Consider the following 7,369-nt stretch of genomic DNA (forward strand, 5'->3'; position numbering starts at 1 on the left):
CCCATGAACCACAACAAATCACCCTTAAGTTTCCAATTCTGTAAGAATTTAATTTTTGCAAGGAGTGACCTACAAAATTCCAGCAAAAATGTCATCTCAGATCCTTCTGGCTGTGGCATAAAGGGTTGGCAGAATCTCAGAAATGCCACAAGCAAAAAGACCTGTGAGGTCGAATTGCACTAACAAGGGAAGGAGATAATAGAGAGGACCTGAGAGTCCAGGGCGATGTAGAGGGTCTTAAACACACCCCTGGGAGCCTGTCAATTGCCTATCATTAGACAGACTCATTCTTGTTTTAATTATACTTTCCTTTCTCAAATACATAATCAGTTCTATCATTGTGGCTAGAAGAAAATCAAAACCTCATTAAAATTTAACTCTTAGCAACAAAATGCCAGAAATGGGGGGAGGGTAAGTTCATTAAAACAAACAAACAAACAAACAAACAAAAACTCCCACTAATACAGTATGGCTTCATTCTCTGTGGACGTCTTTGAATATTCCAAGACACAACTGTTCAAGGAAGTATGTTGGGTCAAGATAACCATTATTGACCTCTTAGTAAGTGGAAACACACCAGAGATGAAGGATCTGAAGCCTAAAGATGGCCAGGAGATTAATTCTGAGATGGGAGATGCTGTATCTTTGCTATGAATTGGAAATGCCTTTGCTGTTAGGCTGTAGTTGGTACTGTCCTTGGAATAATATTTATGTCCTTGCTTTAACATTGACCAATTCTGTGTCCATACAGAAGCCAGTTAACCTCCCTGCACCTAGAATAATTAAACCTGGAATAACAATTCAGACTGCACAGAGTTGTTGTGAATATTCAATGAGGATTTATGCCAAAATGCTTGAATAACCATAAATCAGCATAGAAAATTAAAATGATACTATTATTTTGCATAAATTAATTTTATTATGCATACATAATAGTATGCAAAGAAGGCCAATGCATTGCCATCGTTTTAAATGTCAAGGTCAGTGGCTTGCTTTACTGTTGATGTGGCACACACCTTTTAGTGTCCTGGAAGTAAGTTCTATAGATTTCACCTGAGTTTCAACTCTCGCTCGGTGACACTGGGAAGGCCTCAGAAATTTCTACATCATTCACATAAAACTATGGGAGTTAGACCAGGTAATTTGTAAGATCCTTTTCAGTATGGCTTTGTAGGATTCCCTAGTCCCATGAATCATATTTATAACAAAATATCATTTCTCCAGTTTTTTGGCTTTTTTTTTTTTCCAGTTCTACCCTGAGAGTACCTTAAGCTTGGAGTTTCGCCAAGCCCAGTGGAAGAGAAAGGAAGAGTTCTGGAAGGTGCAAGTGGTCTGGCAGGGGGAGGGGCAACTGAGTCACTTCTGCTGCTCTGCAGTACTAAACTCACCCTCTCCATTTGTTCGGAATTTAAAGGAGCCCAAGCAATCAGGAGACAAGTATGGCACAGAGTTGGAAGGACTGTTCAGAAGGGTAATCTGTTGAAAAAGAAAAGAAAGATAGTCTGTCAGTGGGTACACAGGTCAGGGGAGACAGGCAAACCTGTAGCCATGTGGGGTGATTTGGATAGTTTCAACTGAACATATGGGCAAGGGTACCAGGACAAGTGTGTGTGTGTGTGTGTGTGTGTGTGTGTGTGTGTGTGTGTGTGTGTGTATGTATATGTATGTTTGTGTATGTGTGTGTACATGTGTGTGTGTACATGTGTGTGTATATGTATGTTTGTGTATGTGTGTGTATGTATATGTATGTTTGTGTATGTGTGTGTACATGTGTGTGTATGTATGTTTGTGTGTGTGTGTACATGTGTGTGTGTGTATGTGTGTATTCATGAGGGGGTGCAGTACAGGGTGTGTGCAGATGGCTGTGTTGATGTTGAGAATCTTCCTCAATAGCTCTTCACCTTATTATTATTATTTTTTCTTTTTTGGAAGACAGAGTCTCTGACTGAAGCCAGATTTCATTAATTGGGTAAGATGGGCTAGGCAGCCAGCCCCAAGGATTTTCCTGTCTCCATTTCTCCAACTTCTCATTAATCCCCAGCTTGGCCCTCTTCAGTGTGGTCATTCCTTTACATTGGTCATCAGCTTAGAGACTTTACACCCAAAAATTTAAAACAAAACCAGATTTTACTTTGAAATTATTAATATTATATGCCACACTGCCTATCAATTAAACATTTGAAGGAAACTGTATTTCTTTATGACTATTCCAAGGATGAGGAAGAGAAAGATAGAAGGTATAGAAGACAGAGAACCTGCCTCTAGCATTTCTCTTGTCTTTACACATGGTTCTGCTGATCCAGAACTGGGACAGACTTAACACCTAAATGAATAATCCATGAAACTTTTTATAAACACACAAGTATTCCTACAGGGGATACTGTTAGAACTGGGAATCTAGATGGTAGGCTAAGTGCATTTAAGCTTTCCAAGGGTAAAGTCTGTATTATCTACATTTGTTGTGGTAACTGACATCCCTTGGATGACATCCATCCTCCACATTCTCGCCAGCACTGGTTAGTGTTTTTATTATACTATCCACTACTATACAAAACAATCAGCAGCCAGGATTACTTTAAGTTACAATTATTTGATTCTTAGCAGAGTCATACATTGTTGCACTTACAAATTGGACATTTGTATTTTGTCCTCTATGAATTGCCTGATTGTGATGTTTGACCCTTTTTGTATTCAGTTGTCTCTTTATTGACTTATATAAATTATTTATTTTAAATATTAATAATGTGTTTGTCTTTGTCGGTCATAACAATAACCCAGCTATTTGCTTATGTTGATACTTTTAATCATATAAACATTGTTAAGATCTCTCTCTGTGGTGTGTTGGGGGGGGGCACACACAAATGCACTTATGGGGGCAATGTATGTGACAGGGTGCGTGCAGATGTGTGCACATACATGTGGAATCCAGAGTTCAATCTCAGGTACAGTTCTTGAGAAACAATACCCCTCTGGAAAATAAACGAACACACAAAAACCGAACCTCTAGTCAGGGCATGTACGCCACTGGCCAGGGTCACAGAAGGTAATTCCATTTCTTTACTTACCACCTACTGAGCTGAGTTAAAGAAAGTCCTGGATTAGCAAGGCCACACAGCCAACAGAGGGCTTTTATGCTGCAAGGTAAACATGTGCTTTTTCAAGTTATAGCATGTTCAGGATGTCCTCCCAGTTGGGGAAACTCACTCTGAGGATTTGCCACTTCCTGGTGACTCAGGGGACCACACCACTGTACTTGGACTGAAGTTGGCCTCCTTGAGCCTGGAGGAAAGCACAGCCAGAGGCAACAGTGACACAGAACTAGGATCCCATCCTGCTGACTCCATCTTACTAAGTGAGAACGGGGCCTTAGAAGCAGTTGAAGGCTACAGACTCCCTCCCCCTGCTTTTAGCCCAGGCAAGCCAGTGGGGCAAAGAGGTGTCTGTGCATAGCTTAGGTGGGTGGGTATGTAATAGGAAGAGTACAAAAAACATTGTAGCCTTGACAGTTTCTGTTCCCTCATTCATTCCCTCACCTCCTGGGTATTTTTTGCCCATCTGTTCAGAGTCTATGTTGCCCAATATGGAAAAACTCCAGTCACCTGTGACTTTTTAAATTTAAATGACCTGGGAAGTAAACATATTATTCCTCAGTCACAGTGGTCGTATTTCGAATACTCAGTAGGCACACGTAGCCGTGTACAGCAGAGATGCACAGCACTAAGACTATGTTTTGGTCTCTGTAGCACAGCGTGTCTTCAAAGAGCATGTAGCAAGTAGAGAGGACACATTAATCAGGGACTCTGTCAGAAAACACAGCACCCACACATCTCAATGGCGCTGCCAGCTAAGGTTCTGGGTGCTCACACAGGGTACAGCCCAGATGTCTAATTCATCCGGAAGAGTACCAGACAGCTACTGTGAGCCCTGTAGAATTTCTGAAAACATCGTTTCCTGATATAAAGCATGAATTCAGAAAGGGTGAAGGGTAGGCTAGGGAGATTGGGGGGGGGTGAGGGTGAAAGGTGAAGGGGATGGGAGGGAGCAAGAGCAAGAGGAGGAAGACAATCGAGTCTCTCTAGGCTTGCCAGGCTCACATTCACTCTCCAGAACAAACAGATTCTACTTTCATTGGTCCCAGCTACACCTCCAGAAGCCCAATCAAAATTGGGCTTTACACAAGAGAGCTCAGAGTGGAAGACACAAGAAGCTTTCATTCTGACCATTTATATTAAATCAAAACTGCCTTCATCTGTGTATCAGGTGGAAAATTTTGGACAGCATTTGCTAACTGTCATCCAGCTGAGGCAGAAGGGAAGGGTAGATCTCAGTGAAGACACTGAGGAAACCACTGGGTCTACGGTGACATGTCACATGGAGGGGTCAGAGGAGCACAGGGAAAAAAACACCAGTCTCCCTGGGAGGAGGACAGCAAGGGGAGAGGGAGCCAGATGAGCATGAAATTGTTTAAAAGAGATGTTTGTAACATGGCTCTACAATTAGCTAAGCTAGGGGAGTTTTCATCTGAATATTATTTATGGAATTGTTTTATGACTTAGATGCTCCCTCCCCAAACAGATGCTTGATGAAAAAAAAAAAATGTAAGGGAAAGCCAGAATTGACAACAAAATTTCCAAATAATAGTCTAGCCTGCCTAATTGAAAGAATAAATCAAGGATGGGATTGAAAGTTTTTGAAGAGCTCAAGTTGGAAAACAGTGTCCCTTCCTTAAATGGTTCAATGAATATTAACTGTGTGGTAACTATTCTAACAGTAGAAACAAAAAAATAATTACAAAGAGACTCCTAAAAATCCTAAGCTTTGTTTTAGTCATTGATTTAGGGGAAATTGATACAAGGAATTATTGAGTGGAAAAAAAGGAAGAATAGAAGCTTATATAAAGAGCCATTTTAGAACAAACACCAATAACAAAGGTCTCTAAACATATTTTAAATAAAATCACAAAAGGTTGGTACAAGATGAGTATCCATAATCCAAAAATCTAATATCCATGATATCCTGAAATCTTTTTGAGTGTCACATCAGCACAGAATATTTTTGAACATGGCTTTTAAATATGGCTGTGACAACTGAGTTTTCATCTAAACATGGGACTTAGAAAAGGTTCTTTAAAAAATTCACTATAGATTGCAGGCAATTGCTAGTAGGGGATATGAGAGAACCTCTTAAATTTCAAATCAAACTACACTAGCCAAGAAAGCTTAGGACAGCCTCAACAATCCAGCTAAGAGCACTAGAGTGGGAGAGATGCAGAAGGCCCAGGAGAAAGTTAAGAACTCAGGAACCACTATCCTGGTTGCATTCTGAGTGGGGACAGGAAAGAAGGTAAAGATGTGGGTGGGGAAATACAGAGCTCTTAATGGTTTCTTCCTATGGTAACTTGGTTACTACAGCTTGGATACTAAATATATTTCAGAGGTCCATGTGTTGACAGAATCTTGGCCCACATGGGGACCAGGTCTTCCTCCACACAGTGGCAATAATTGAGAAGTCATAAAGTCTTTAAAAGTATGACCTTCTATGAGGTCTTTAGGTCACTAGAGATGAGATGTGTCCTCAAAGATGAGAGTGGGGCCATGATCTCTTCTTCTTCTTCTTCTTCACATTTTGTCCCTGTCCATGAGGTGAGTCCTTGTGTATTCCAGCTGCTTCCCTGCATGCCTAGGACCATTTGGTGATGGAGACAATAGACCATGGAATGGAAGCTTCAAAGAATAAGCCAAAATGCATCTTACTCCAAGTCATGAGAAGGAAGGAAGGTATCTTAAGAGTAATGGCAGATAGAGAACATAGTAGAATACATGGGAAAAGAAAGCAGAACTGGGAGAAGAATTAACACCATCTGGAAGGAGGGAGGGGGCTGGGGAAAAGGGAGTGAATGTAAATGAAGTATAATGACCCACATTTGTGACGATGAAACCCATAAGTTCGTATACTAACCTTCAAAATTCATCAGACTAGGAGTATAGCTCAGTTGGCACAGTGCATGTCCAACAGCCATCATATGTGGTGGCTGATGCTTTTAATCCCAGCACTTCTGAAGTGGAGTACGAGGATGCACAAGTTCAAGGCCAGTAAAACAAGAGTAAATGCACCTTTATCTGTATAACTAAATTATTTCTGGTATTTTTATATATGACAGAAAGATGACTAGCCCTAAGGGGAATAGACATGCTCCTTTTTATGCCCCCCAGGGAGTGGCCTTTTTATTGGCAAGGCTAGAAACTGAACCCAGATAATCAATACTCTTGAGGATGATAGTTAAATGTGAAAAGCAATCACATAGATATCTATGGAAGTATAGATATAAGATGTTAACATGCCCAGAGGAGACAGACATCCTACCCTCAGAAGAACCTGGAAAAAGAATAGGGATTTTACAAATGGAAAAGCTGGCACTTACACTCTTAAAATGCTCCAATTTTTAAGGCATGGCTCAGGGAGTATGAAGGAGCATGGACAGGTACAGAATGAAGAGAACAGGGATCTGGTGTTTTAGACCACCCCTGTGTCAGCATGGGAAGACCAAAAGTAAAGCACAAGGAGATGGTGACTTTTCAAAGACCACCTAGAGAAGTACATGATAACGTCAGAAGACATTTAACCAGGGTGTTCTCCAACACACCACACACTCTCCTCTCTCCACAGCCTCTGTTGTTTAGACTGTGCTAATAACAAATCAAATGGACGCCACAGCATGAGATAAATGCCAGCAGTAAGCACACTAAGCTTCTGAGTGCTAAGGAGCCACAGCGCTGGAAATGACCTGGACTCCAGGCTTAATGTATTCTAGGTAACAACATCCTCTGGCCCCAACTGTCCTCCTGACATTTCTGAGCCAGGCGAATCATGAGCCAAGTTCATCACATAAGTGCTCATGAATCCATGGAAAGATTTCCTTTCAAGTTCTGCCTGAATGCTCAGTGTTGTCATGAGAAAGGGCTTGTTGGAACATTTGCCTCTCTTACTGATGAGCAGCTGCAGATGACAGAAACATAGAACCCAGAAGTCTCTGTTCCTCGGTCCCTCGGGTCAGTTCTGGTTTAAGCTGATTATACAGCTCTCTTCTATAACAAGAGCCAGGGGGAGAAACAAATGGTTTTATTTCTCCAACTAGTTTCATCGAGGATTACTCAAAGCACCATCTCATCCATCTTTGCACAATTTTGTATTCATTATAGATTGGAAATGGGAAGTCATTTTTCATAAGGCTGATCTTTAGCTAGCTCATGACGGAAGTGTTAACATCAGTGCATCCTGTAAAATTGGACATCCATTACCTGACCCTTTCAGCCCTGTTGCTGTGTGCATTCATTTCCATTCATCAAAGCAAACCCTCCAATAGTCTGGT

Source organism: Onychomys torridus, chromosome 1 (assembly GCF_903995425.1).
Source record: "Onychomys torridus chromosome 1, mOncTor1.1, whole genome shotgun sequence".
NCBI classification, from domain to species: domain Eukaryota; kingdom Metazoa; phylum Chordata; class Mammalia; order Rodentia; family Cricetidae; genus Onychomys; species Onychomys torridus.